Source organism: Sciurus vulgaris, assembly GCF_902686455.1.
Source record: "Sciurus vulgaris genome assembly, chromosome: 4".
In the NCBI taxonomy this organism is placed as follows: Eukaryota; Metazoa; Chordata; class Mammalia; order Rodentia; family Sciuridae; genus Sciurus; species Sciurus vulgaris.
Genome location: NC_136464.1, coordinates 95937301 through 95952374, shown reverse-complemented (window position 1 = coordinate 95952374; position 15074 = coordinate 95937301).

The window sequence follows — 15074 nt, the reverse complement described above, 5'->3', positions numbered from 1 at the left end:
ATAAAATCTGTACCAACATATGTAAAAATGGAGCAAGATTATCTTTTCACTAAATTGCTGTATTGAATGGTGATCAGTACAACATCAGTGTTGTTATAAAACCAGTTATCACTAAGGTATTAGCAGTGTATTGTGACCTATTAATGGCACACACAGTTCCAAGGACCCAGCCAATATTCACAGTGTTACAGAATTGCTAGAGCCCATCATCTAATGTTATACATTTATAAATTGGAAGTTCTATCATTAACTTGAGCATTCATACATTACACTTGATACCAAAATTAGAGATGGATATGAATTAGAAAATGAAAATACTTGTGTGGAGACTGCATTACTCAATCTCCCCAATGGTGAGGATAGTGAAGTACAAAGAGGTCAAGCACAAATTTCTTTTAATTTTTTAATTATTTTTATTGTAAACAAATGGGATACATGTTGATTCTCTGTACATGGAGTAAAAGCATAATATTTGTGTGATCATACATTTACATAGGGTAATGTTGTTTGATTCATTCTGTTATTTATTCCCTTCCACCCGTCTTTTCCCTCTTTATAGTTCCTCCTTCCTCCATTCTTGCCCCTCCCCCCCATTATGTGTCATCATCTGCTTATCAACAAGATCATTCTTCCTTTGGTTTTCTGAGATTGGCTTATCTCACTTAGAATAATATTCTCCAATTTCATCCATTTGCCTGCAAATGCCATAGTTTTATTATTCTTTATGGCTGAGTAATATTCCATTGTATAAATATACCACAGTTTCTTTATCCATTCATCAATTGAAGGGCATCTAGGTTGGTTCCAAAATATGGCTATTGTGAATTGAGCAGCTATGAACATTGATGTGACTGCATCTTTGTAGTGTTCTGCTTTTAAGACCTTTGGGTATAGGCCGAGGAGAGGGATAGCTGGGTCAAATGGTGGTTCCATTCCAAGCATTCTGAGGAATCTCCACACTGTTTTCCAGATTGCCTGCACTAATTTGAAACCTCGCCCACCATGTATGAGTGTACCTTTTTCCCCACATCCTCTCCAACACCTATTGTTGCTTGTATTCTTGATAATTGCCATTCTAATAGGGGTGAGATGGAATCTTAGGGTAGTTTTGATTTGTATTTGACTTATTACTAGAGATGTTGTTGTTTTTTCATATAGCTCTTGATTGCTTGTAGATCTTCTTCTATGAAGTATCTGTTCATTTCCTTAGCCCATTTGTTGATTGGATTATTTGTATTCTTGGTGTAGAGTTTTGTAAGTTCTTTATAGATTCTGGAGATTAGTGCTCTATCTGAAGTATGGGTGGCAAAGATTTTCTGCAACTCTGTAGGCTCTCTCTTCACATTGCTGATAGTTTCCTTTGCTGAGAGAAAGTTTTTTAGATTGAATCTATCCCAGTTTTTGATTCTCGTTTTATTTCTTGTACTATGGGAGTCCTGTTAAGGAAGTCTGCTCCTAAGCCAACAAGTTGAAGGTTTAGACCTACTTTTTCTTCTATAAGATACAGGGTCTCTGGTCTGATTCCGAGGTCCTTGATCCATTGTGAGTTGAGTTTTGTGCAGGGTGAGAGATAGGGGTTTAATTTCATTCTGTTGCATATGGTTTTCCAGTTTTCCCAGCACCATTTGTTGAAGAAGCTATCTTTTCTCCATTGCATATTTTTGGCCCCTTTGTCTAGTATGAGAAAATTGTATTTATTTGGGTTTGTGTCCATGTCCTCTATTCTATACCATTGATCTACCTGTCTATTTTGGTACCAATACCAAGCTGTTTTTGTTACTATTGCTTTGTAATAGAGTTGAAGATCTGGTATTGTGATACCCCCTGCTTCGCTCTTTCTACTGAGGATTGCTTTAGTTATTCTGGGTTTCTTATTCTTCCAGATGAATTTCATAATTGCTTGCTCTATTTTTGTAAGGTACATCATTGGGATTTTAATTGGAATTGCATTGAATCTATATAGCACTTTTGGTAGTATGGTCATTTTGGCAATATGAATTCTGCCTATCCAAGAACATGGAAGAACTTTCCATCTTCTAAGGTTTACTTTAATATCTTTCTTTAGTGTTCTGCAGTTCTATAGAGGTCTTTCACCTCTTTTGTGAGATTGATTCCCAAGTATTTTAGTTCTTTTGAGGCTACTGTGAATGGGGTAGTTTTCCTAACTTCTCTTTCTGAAGATTCTTCACTTCAGTATAAAAATGCATTGGATTTATGAGTATTGATCTTGTAACCTGCTACTTTACTGAATTCACTTATGAGTTCTAAAGTTTTCTGGAAGAATTTCCGGGTTCCTCTAAATATATAATCATGTTCATCAGCAAATAGGGATAGTTCGAATTCTTCTTTTCCTATTTGTATCCATTTAATTTCTTTGGTCTCTCTAATTGCTCTGGCTAGATTTTCAAGGACAATGTTGAATAGAAGTGGTGAAAGAGGGCATCTCTGCCTTGTTCCAGTTTTTAGGGGGAATGCTTTTAGTTTTTACCCTTTAGAATGATATTGGCCATGGGCTTAGCATAGATGGCCTTTACAATGTTAAGGAATGTTCCCATTATCCCTACTTTTTATACTGTTTTGAGCATAAAGGAATGTTGTATTTTATCAAGTGCTTTTTCTGCATCTATTGAAATAATCAAGTGATTCTTGACTTTCAGTGTGTTGATATGATGAATTACGGTTATTGATTTCTGAATGTCGAACCAATCTTGCATCCCTGGGATAAAATCCACTTGATCGTGGTGCACTATCTTTTTAATATATTTTTATATGCAATTTGCTAAAATTTTATTCAGAATTTTTGCATCAATGTTCATTAAGGATATTAGTCTTAAATTTTTTTTCCTTGATGTGTCTCTGTGTGGTTTACGTATCAGGGTGATATTGGCTTCATAGAATGAGTTTGTGAGGGTATCCTCCTCTTCCATTTCATGGAATATTTTGAGGACTATGGGAATGAGCTCTTCTTTAAAGGTTTTGTAGAACTCAGCTGAGAACCCATCTGGTCCCGGACTTTTCTTTGTTGGTAGGCTTTTGATTACTTCTTCTATTTCATTACTTAAAATTGGTCTATTTAAGTTCTGCATGTCCTCCTGCTTCAGTTTTTGTAATTCATATGTCTCTACAAACCTGTTGATGTCTTTGAGATTTTCTGATTTGTTGGAGTATAGATTTTCAAAATAGCTTCTAATTATATTTTGTATTTCATTCATATCTGTAGTGCCATTTTCCTGTCCATTCCAAATTTTAGTAATTTGAGTTTTCTCTCTCCTTCTCTTTCTTATTGTGCTAAGGGTTTATCAATTTTGTTTATTTTTTCAAAGAACCAACTCTTTATTTTGTTAATTTTTTCTATTGTTTCTTTTGTTTCAATTTCATTAATTTCAGCTCAGATTTTAACTATTTCCTGTGTTCTACTACTTTTGGTGTTGATCTTTTCTTCTTTTTCTAGGGCTTTAAGCTGTAGTGTTGTCATTTATTTGTTGATTTTTTCTTCTTTTATTGAATATGCTCCATGAAATAAATCTTCCTCTAAGTACTGCTTTCATGGTGTCCCAGAGATTTTGATATGATGTGTCTTTGTTCTCATTTACTTCTAAGAATTTTTTATTTCCCTCCTGATGTCTTCTGTTATCCATTCATCATATAACCGTGTATTATTTAATCCCCAGGTGTTGGAGTAGTTTCTGTTTTTTATTCTGTCATTTACTTCTAATTTCAATCCATTATGATCTGATAAAATACAAGGTATTATCTCTATCTTCTTGTATTTGCTAACATTAGCTTTATGGCATAAAATATGGTCTATATTGGAGAAGGATCCATGTGCTGCTGAGAAGGTACATTTGCTCTTTGTTGGATGCTATATTCACTCTTTGTTGGGTGGTATATTCTATATACGTCCACTGAGTTTAAATTATTGATTGTGTTATTGAAATGTATGGTTTCTTTATTCAGTTATTAGTTTGAAAGATCTGTCCAGTGGTGAGAGAGGTGTGTTAAAATTGCCTAGTATTATTGTGTTGTGGTCTATTCAATTTCTGGAATTGAGAAGGATTTGTTTGACGTATATGGATGAGCCAATGTTTGGGGAATAGATATTTATGATTGTTATGTCTTGCTGATTTATGCTTCCCTTAAGCAGTATGAAATGTCCTTCTTTATCCCTTCTGACTAACTTTGGGGTGAAGTCCACATTATCTGAAATGAGTATGGATACTCCAGCTTTTTTGCTGTGTCTGTGTGCATGGTATGTTTTTCCCCATCCTTTCATCTTTAGTCTGTGGGTATCTCTTTCTATGAGATGAGTCTCTTGCAGGCAGCATATTGATGGATTTTTCTTTTTAATCCAATGTGCCAGTCTATGTCTTTTGATTGATGAGTTCAGGCCATTAACATTCAAGATTATTATTAAGGTGTGATTTGTATTCCCAATCATTTGACTCATTTTTGTTTTTTGACATGATTTGGTTTCTCCTTTATTTGGCTATTCCTTTAGGCTAGTTCCTCCCGTTGCTGATTTGCATCATTGGTTTTCATCTCTTCCTCATGGACTATTTTGCTGAGAATGTTCTGCAATGCTGGCTTTCTTTTCGTAAATTCTTGTAGTTTTTGTTTATCATGGAAGGATTTTATTTCATCATCACATCTGAAGGTAAGTTTTGCTGGTTATAACATTCTTAGTTGGCATCCATTGACTTTCAGCATTTGATGTGTATTGTTCCAGGCTCTTCTAGGGTTTTGGGTCCAGTTTGAAAAATCTGCTGATATCCTTATTGTTTCCCCCCTGAATGTAATTTGATTCTTTTCTCTCACATTCTTTAAAATTCTATCTTTATTTTGTATGTTAGATATTTTCATAATAATGTGCCTTGGTGTGGGTCTATTTGAATTTTGTATATTTGGAGTCCTATAAACCTCTAGTACTTCATTTTCCATTTCATTTTTCAGATTTGGGAAATTTTCTGATATTATTTCATTGAATAGATTGTTCATTCCTTTGGTTTGTTTCTCTGTGCCTTCCTCAAACTCAATAATTCTCAAATTTGGCCTTTTCATGATATCCCATAATTCATTTAGATTCTGTTCATGATTTCTTACCATCTTCTCTGTTGGTTAACTTTGTTTTCAAGATTAAATATTTTTTCTTCAATGTCTGAGGTTCTGTCTTCCAGGTGTTCTATCCTATTGGTTATGCTTTCTATGGAGTTTTTAATTTGGTTTATTGTTTCCTTCATTTCAAGGATTTATTTATTTATTTATTTATTTATTTTTTTTTAGAATCTCTAAGTCTTTATTGAAATGATCTTTTGCTTCCTGTATTTGGTCTTTTAACTGTTGATTGGTGTGATCACTTAATGCCTGCATTTGCTCTTTCATCTCATCCTTCAATACCTGCTTTGGATCTTTCATCTCTTCATTTGCTTCTCTGATTGTTTTAAATATGTACATTCTGAACTCTCTTTTGACATTTCTTCTGCCATGCTGTCATTGGGTTTTATTGATATAGCATCTAGGTTTGTTTGGGACATTTTCTTCCCTTGTTTTCTCATATTGGTCAGATATCAGTGGGACTCTGAGATATTGCAGATTTCCTCTATTGGCTTATAATGTCCCTGTAGATTTCCAGCATATCACCTCTTAACCTTCAGTAGCCTGAAGTCTTGGAGGAACTTGATGATCCAGTGCTTCCGAAGACAGCTGTCCCTGGCCCACTGATGGGTATGGGATTGGGGGTTGAGTGTGCTCAGAAAGCCTCTCACTAGGCTGGTCTGCTAGGAGAAGCTGGCTGTGGGCCAGGCCTGCCACCAGATGGAGCGAGACTGCTTGGGAAAGCCTCTAGCCCTTCTGCCCTGTTCTGAGATGCTGCCTGGGGACTGGACCACGGCCCACCACTGGGGACTGGGGGTGCATGGAAAGCCTCTCACTGGGCAGTTCTGCTCTGAGAAGCTGGCTGTGGAATTGGCCTGCCACCAGATGGAGCTGGGGTGCTCTGGAAGGCCTCTTGCCACCTTGCCCTGCTCGGAGAAGCTGCCCACTGTCCCAGCCTGCTGCCCAGGCTGAGCTTCACCCAGTGGGAGTGACTCAGCCAGCATCTCTGAGTTGGTCCAAGTCTCTCAATACCTCCCCTTCTTGAATCCTGAGTTCTAGAGCGACAGGAGATGTAGTCACCCTCTAGTCCACCATTTTGAAGTCTCCAAGCTCAGCTTTCTATGAGTCATTCTTGACTCAGAAAGTAAAGGGTATATCTCATAAGTCCTATTTACAGTTTGTAGAAGCCTAAGTGAGAAACATGTTAGAATGTGGGTGTGAGTCTGAGACTATCTCATCCACACATACACTTTATCAGCTATTGAATTTCCCCTGCTGCTGGAAACAGTCTCCTCTATCTTTATACTGGACTCATCTCTTTTGCCACTCTTTCTCATCATTTCCACATTGGAAGGAAGAAGATAACACCCATCTTTTCCACACCTACTATTTGCCACTAATTCTGTTCTTGTCAAGCCTATATTTTGTACTCTATCTGACTCTATCCTTGAATTTTTTAAAAATATTTAGTTCACATGCAGATGCTGAGCTCTGAGAAAGTTTCATTTTAGTTCCCATCCACTTTGGAATGTGCCTTGTCTTTCAGGATCCATATGTTTTTGCCTTTAATCATAGTAGTTACCATGGCCTAGGCTCATTCTCCTGAGGGTCCTTCCTCAGGGTTTTCTCTAATTTGCCACTGAATAAGAGGCAAATTTCTCCAGAAAATTCTGGGTTTTTAAGCTATTTTAAAAATGTAAAAGTAGAAAACAGTTACTATCTTTCATAAATCAAGTTTATAAAAATGGGAGACTAAAACTATACCAAATGATTATCTGGATAAAAACTAATGAGGACCATTCATGAACTAAAATACTGATTAGGGAGGCCATATCGAAAAACAATAAGACAACATTTTATAAAACAAGAAAAGCAAACAACCTGTACTTTATAAACTCACTATTTATAAAGGGACATTTACAAGGATGGTCCTCCTATCATCATGTTTGGGGGTTTGGGATTTTATGTCTCCAACTGAAATGAAAGAATAAACAAATTTTGGTGGGTGAGGATAGGTGATCATGGATCAAAAAGAAAGTATGACTCAATGAAATAATCACAAATGCTTTCATGACCAGGCTGCTACATAATACTAACGGTGTTATTAACTCAATAATCTATAATTTTTTTAACACAACAAAAAAAATTGTATTTCACCCTGAAGTAAATGACTCACATACACCCAGATCAAGTGGAAAGGGTTGTTATTATTGTATTGTTTTCCTACTTCTTTCACAGAAAATTTCCAAATTTTCACCACTTAAATATAAAATCCTTGACTTCATCTCATCTTCAAAATCTCTCTCACCATTCAAGGTCACATATTCACAGATTTCAGTGATTAGGAGGTTTTTGTTCCATCAAAGGTGAGGGTTCTTTCTTCATTCTGCTATACCAAAATAAAATCACAGGTTTCAGAGAATTCATCTATAGTATAGTAGTATGAGAGTGGAAACCTGAAATTGAGCAAAAGTTAGGAATGAATTGGCATAGCAATAATATAATATAATAATAATAATAATATATATAATATATAATTATATAAGTCATTTATGCAAAAGTGTTCAAAACACAGAAAATTGTAGTGGGTAAAACTAAACAACAAAACAGTGCAAAGTCCCAGTAATAGAAAAACATCTAGAAAGAGAAATAGAAAATCAACCCAGGGGAATATTTGGTAACTAATAACAAGTAGCTACACTGTTTGATACATGGAAGATGGATATATGAAAGAGAGTTATTGATTAATAGGTGACTGATAGACAATATAGTTTTTTAACCTGATAAATATAGAGTGATTAATTAATAAATGAATACAGATTACATGATACAGATGACTGATAGATACATTGATTACTTGATAAATTATAGATAGGTAGATGACAGTATGAGATAAAATCAATCTAGTCAAGAACAAAGAAGAATTATGATTAGTGTGTCTTATAAAGGTCACCATTCTGAAAACAATTTAAAGCAGCCTTGACTTTGTGCTCTGTGGTTTTAAGGGCTTGTGTCTATTTTTACCACTTAAACTGCAAATGGGTATTTGTCATTAACAAACCCCCCACTTTGACGAAGTAAAAATTGACATTGCTTGGGGGTGGGTGGAGGGTACCAAGGATTGAACTCAGGGACACTCAAACATTGAGCCACAACCCAGTCTATTTTGTATTTTATTTAGAGATAGGGTCTCACTGAGTTTCTTAGTACCTCTCTTTTGCTGAGGCTGGCTTTGAACTCACCATCCTCCTGCCTCAGCCTCCCAAGTCCCTGGGATTACAGGCGTGTACCACCACGCACTGCTAAAACTGACATTTTAATGACATCACTTGATTGTTAAGAATTATTAGTTCAACAAGATTGCTTAAGAAAAATTGTAAGAAAGAATGGGGCACAGTTTCCATCTCTGAGCAGTTTAGGAAAAGTAAAGGTGGTCTGATTTCACAACTGTTACAAAGATCAGTGAATTTCATTCTAGAAAGTTACAGTTTGATCAGTTCACAAGGTCTTGTACCAGTGGGTATGTGTAGACAGTTCACTTCAAAATTGCAATTGGTGTGGTACATATACACAATGCAATATTACTCAGCCATAAAGAAAAATGAAATTATGGCATTTGCCAGTAAATGGATGGAACTGGAGACTATCAAGCTAAATGAAATAAGTGAAACCCAAAAAACCAAGAGGCTAAATCTTCTCTCTGATATGTGGATGCTGACTCACAATAGGGGGGATAGGGAAGGGAGGAGTGGGGGTTCACCAAATTGGACAGGGGGAATGGGGGGAAGGAAGTGGGGATGGGAATGAGAAAGAGTATACTGAATCAGACATAACTTTCCTATGTTCATATATGAATACATGACCTGTGTACAACCACAAGAATGGGAAGATATACTCCATGTATGTATGATATATCAAAATACATTCTACTGTCATGTATAACTAAAAAGAACAAATTCTAAAAAGTACAACTGGCAACTTGCCTGACACCTATTGTAGCAAGACCTCCCCACTGCATATTAAGTGCCCTTAACCATCAGAGCCCTACTTTGATTTTCTCCTGTGATTGATAGATAAACTGATTAATGAATATAAAAAATAGGTGATAGATTAACTGATAAAAATCTAGATATATGATAAGTAGATAGATTGGTTAATTAATATAGGGTTAATGGAAGATAGGCAGAGAGGTGCGCTCGCCACAATTAAAGCTGTGTATAAGAACTTTGAACAAAGAAGCATGCAGTTGGAATTGTTTGGGTTATTAAACAACTTAACAACTAAAACTGGTTCCATTTTTATGAAGGTGAAGATCCAAGAGTGGTTTCTGGAGAGATACTGAGGTGCAGGAAAACAGGTGTACCTGGGCTGAGCCAAGCTAAGCCAGGCTTTCTCAGTGAGAAGCTTATGGAGGTCCAGGAGAAAAGGTGGTCTGAGGAAACCCCTTGCTCTCAGTTTCTAAACCTCAATGGCCCCTCTTCCTTCAGGAGGGACTCCCCTTTGGTGACATCTGCCCCCTGGCCACTCTGCCCTGCTGGCATCAAGGATCCCAGGCAGTGGCCCTGCCCTGCAGGTACCTGGAATGCAAAGAGAGGGACTTTGGACCAGAGCTGGTGTCTGCCCTGCCCACCTGAGGTATTGTGCACTGAGGCTGGTGAGGAGCCTCAAGGGGTCCAATGTACACCAGGTGAGAGCACCAGTGGGAAGAGAACCCAATAGCCTTGGGAACCACAACACCTGAGGGACAGGCATGCTACAGTGTGCCTGGGTCAGCATGGCCAGGTTTGGGCCAGTGAGAGGGAGACAGACTGGAGGCTGACCAGGGTAGGGATGGGGCTTCACAAAGTAGCCCCATCACAAGTCATGTGCATCATCCCAGTCACAAGGCCCAAGAAGATTGGGAGGAGAGGGGGAGAAAGATAGAACTATCCCCAAAGCTGAGTCAGAGGTTCCTGCCTGCTCAATATGGGAAGAATTTGCCTCCTCTTGAGACACTTTGACCAGCCTTTGAAGAAGGCCTAATGGTCCCTCATGAACTTCTGAGATGGAGGTTCTATGCACCACAACTTCCTGTGGGCTTGGTAGTTCCTTTACCATCTTGCCACCCATACCACAGCCTCCCTGATCAAACAGGGGACATGAATTAAAGATGTGGGTTGAAATGGGCCCTAAATCATGAGTTCATAGAGAAAAAGTCCCAGAGCCTGATACTCTACAGCCAGCACAGGGCAGCAAGAACCTGAGCTAGGCGGGGGCCAGGTTCCAGCCCACAAAGCTCCAGTCTGTTACTTCCTCTGCCTGCAGGATTTTACTGCCCAGGAGGGGCACAGACCCCAAGACCTCTGGGAAGACTTTGGGGATGTCTTGGAGGACCCCTAGTGGCCACATCCAGGCTGGAAAAGGAGCACAGTAATGTCACAGGTACTTAGTGGTTCACAAGGTGGCAGAGTTGCTTTGAAAACCTGCTACAGACCAAGGGGTATAGAACCTCAGGTGAGCAGAGCCACTTCTTTTCCAGGCCAAGAGGGATGCCCCAAGAAGACCTGCCTTCCTGGTCACTACTGCCTTTTGGGCATGTCCAGTGCCTGGCAGGGCCAAGGCCATATGCAGAGCTGTCTGCTATGTCCTGCAGCGAAGGAGAGGGGAAAACAGGGATCTGTCCTGGGGAAAGAAGCCAAGATTGTGTCCTGGGAACAGAGAGCATTGTTCTCAGAGAACATTGGCTTGCTAGAAATTGCATCTTCTGTAGTCTCTGTCTGGAGTTGAGGTGGGGTCTTTGGATAGAATAGAACTGCTTTCCCCTTTGGGGGAATCACTTCACTCAGGAACTGTGAGTATCCATCTGTCTTGTAGAGCTGAGATTAAATACCATGGAGACAGAAAGTAATAACAGACACTTACCCCTCTTCTGTTACCATAGAGCTATCAGAGCAATGGGCATCACTTTGTTCAAATTTTAGGACTCCAGTGTTTAGGAAGTGTCACACTGACATCTCTGCACTTGTCGCCCAAGCTGGAGTGTGACCCACAGTCTCCACACATTTCCTTGTACTTACCCACACTGATGACACATCCTTACACACACACACACACACACACACACACACACACACACACACCTTGAAAACAGTGAAAGAACAGGAACATGAAACAGTATTCGTTTTTCTTCCCATAATAACACACTGACACTTTCTCCTTGGAGTTTATCAGAATAATTATGTGTGCCCCCTCTCAGTCTACAAAGATCTAAGCAAATCATCAGAAAATGACTTAAAGTGAAAGAAAAGTGACAAACCTTGACCAAGATGGGAGCAGATTTCAAAACAAATGTCCAGAGACCCATGCTCAGTTGCCTGTGCTGTGTTCTGGCTGGGTCTGGCACCTCCCAGCTCCACTCTGAGGTCCCCTCCACCCTGAGGAAGACCAAAAGCACAGGAAGAACAACAAATACTGACACCTCTTTCTCATGCTTTTCTTTGAATTCCTATGCAGGGTCCTGCCATAATAAACAATAATTCATTCAGAAGGGGTTCATCTCAGGATGAACCACCCACAATTCCTAGGAGAGTCAGGCTTGATCAGGAACCTGGGCCTGGGAGCTTCCTTTGTCATGAAGGTTGCAGTTACTCCAGTCTTTATGCTCCACTCCATTCTTCTGGAATGTTCTACTACAGAGCTCTGTACGGTGTGGGTGACTGGGGCCAATGTGGCACTGCACTTTAGTTTCAACCGCTCCTAACTATCTGGGCAAGAGCTGAGGTGGTGCACACCGATGGAGACATCCTTGTGATGACATGGGTCCTTGTCCTCCAGGCTACTTCTGTCCTGTGGGCACAAGGTTGCCCCTCCCCTGCCCTGTGGGTACTTTCTCATATTGGTGAGAGCTGCTTCCTAGGTCTGGAGCCAAACAGTACTGGCCTGCTCCCTACCCACAAGGTCCCCCAGTGAGAGGAAACATGGACCTCAGAGAGCCGAATACTTCCTGGCCTGGGAGAGTGGAAATCCCCTGGGAAGTTAGTGTGGGTTGAAGAGAAAATGACCAGACAATGGTGGACAATGTGAGTTCCTGGGCTGGAGACTTTTAATACCCAAGAGAGTAAAGTGATGAAGAATCCATGTGTTTTCCTGAGTCCCATTTCAGACAGACCCCATCTCCCTCTTTATGAAGCTCAACCCCCAAAAGGGGACAACCTAGAGCAAAGGGACAGTCATGGAGGCCATGGCTATTAGAAGGCTGTTAGAAGTTCCAACTGGAGCTTCCAGAGGGGTCTGCAGTCCCAGAGAGCCTGAGTTTGAGTTTAGGAGGGGCAACCCCACAAAGGCAGCCCTGCTAGGATGCATCCACCCCACAGTACAGAGTCTCCAGGGTCTACTACTTAACTTCTGATCTCCCCGGTTTCTTTTTATCTCCCCAGGATGTTTCTCTCCATGGCCTCTGAGTGTCTGTCCTGCCCTCCAGGCCATTTCTGTGCTGCTTCTGGCCTTGCTGCCCCTTCAGGACTCTATGTGCCTGGCTACTTCTGTCTGGCAGGAGTCTCCTCCCCAACCCCAGCAGGTAGGGAGACTCTCCAGGACAGGTATGACCCTGCCCCAGTCAGACATCATACAGTGGGGCACCCTGTGGTAGGGGCTCAGATGAGTAGGGGTAACTTCATTTTTGGTAGTTGGAGGAAAGATGGGACACGTTTGAGTTGGTAATTGTCATGACATTTGGACAAGGTATCCCATGGTCTGATTTCTATTCTTTCAGTCACCTCCAGTAACAATGTGTCTCATGTCCTCATCCACCATGTTCACATCTGCCACCACTGAGCTCACTTCAGTTCCACTCAGACCCACTGAATTAGTCACAGACTTGTTGGGAGATGAGCAGAGAAGACAAGGAGATTGGGCAAATGCCAGTCAATGGGTACCACAATGGTACTCCACAGGTCACCCAGGGACTAAGCAGATCATAGGTTTCATCCTCCTTGGGGACCCCAGGTGGCACCTTGTGAGCAGGTGAGGTCCAAGGCCAAGGATTCCCAGACAGACACTCTGTAAGCTGCACAAGGTACAGGAGAGGTCTTGGAGGCTACAGCCTTGTGTCAGGTTCCCTCTGGAGATGACTGACCTCTGGAGGAGGCTTCTATATGGTGTCTTCACTGAGCAGGTGGCAGGTGGAGTCTCTGGTTCTTCAGGAGAATGTGACCGGGCAGACAGGACTGAACCTCAGCTTTTGGAGGGTGACTGAACTTGTGACATGGCAAATCCCTCCTCTCTGCCCTGTCCATTATTCGGAAAACATCTGAGACATAGGTCCAGCTCCCAGATGGAGGGGAAAGTTATGGGGAATTGTGGATGGGGATCTGGAGGGCAGGAGCCAGTTCCTTCCTCCCCTCATTTGGGTTGCTGAGTTAGGACAATGGCCAGAAACAAAACCAGCCTTCATTTAAGAATTATGAAAGTAATGTCCTCTCATTCTATTTATGGAAAAGTGAACACCCACAGGGCCATCCTAGAGAGAGCACCAGAAAAAACAGCAGAAAATATCTCTAAACCTGTGAAGTGCCCAGGGCAATGCTGGCATCTCCACTGACATCTCAGGACTTCATCCTCAAAAGGCTCATCAGTTTCTCTGCCCACCTGCCAAGCAGAGATGTTCTGAGGCTACAATGACATAGCATGTGTGCAACATGTCTTTGATCTATAAGGTTCTGTAAAAATGATAACTAACAGTATTATTTCTTTACAAAACCCTTAAAAATCTGATCCCCCTCAGGTCTCTCAGAGCATGGAGGCCCCTGTCCCCAAGGCCTCTTCTGCTACCAGGGAACCAGCCTTCAACAGCCCTGCCCTGCTGGCTCCTACAGCTCTCTGCCTGGCCAGGCCTTCTGTTTCCCCTGCCCTGCTGGCTACTACTGTCCCAAAAACATCACCAACTACTGCAGGCACCTCTGTCCACCTGGTTTCTACTGTCCCCAAGGTATAGTAAGGCTAGATAGTGGAGTGGATATTCAGGAGCTCTTGGCTCAGCTGTGGAGCACTATGCCTCCTGCCCAAGCCTCTGGAGGGGAGGGCACCCTTGGGAACCATTATGCAGGGCCCTCTCCTCTAAATTTTGTTTCTCAGGCACCAAGCATGCCACTAGTTCCCCTGTCCTCAGAGCTACTACAACCCAGACCCATGGAGCCATAGCCTGGATAGTTGCCTTTCCTGCCCCCCGGGAATCTGACTCAGGCTTCAGGACTCTGTCATGCAGGTAAGTTTCCTGAATCACCCTAAGAAGACTCCTACTCATCTCTCTGCTTCCCATTTGTGCCCCAGGCCTGCTGTCACCTGGAGCAGCTACCACAAGGGTTGTGCCTATGATCTGGTGAGCTCAGCCTTAATCTGCTTGGACCAGCTTCCTCCCCACCCTGCTGGTTCCCACTCCAGGCTGGTTCTGCATGGGAGCAGCATGGACCACCCACCCCTTTGACCTAGACAACTACACCAGTACCAACTGCCTGTGCCCAGCTTCAGCCAGAGGAGGGACTTGCCCAGATGGTTCCTACTGCCCTGAGGGCAGCCCATGGCCCACATTGTGCCCACCAGTTTCCTTCTGTGTCACTTTGGGTGAGGACTCATTGTGCCCTCTCACCCTGGTAAAAGTACCAGGCATGAGTGCACATGACTTACTTCCTCATATAAAAGGAAAATTGGTGTTTTCTCTAACCTCATGGGATTGTACTGCAAGCTTCCTGTCAGAACTATGGAATGCAAGTCCTTACTGTCCCTCACTGTGGGGAGAGCATAGTCACCACAGAATAGTTTGGGGGAGGGGAGTGGCTATATCAGCAGGTTCTGCAGAGAGAGGGACCTGGTAATACTTCCCTCATCCTCCATCATGCCTGGAGATATAACTGCCCCCATTTCCCAAGCACCGGCTATGGCTGGACCTTGCCAGTTACTAGCATCCAGGAGTGCAGTAGCTCATCCTGCCACAGAAGGTGCCCAACTCC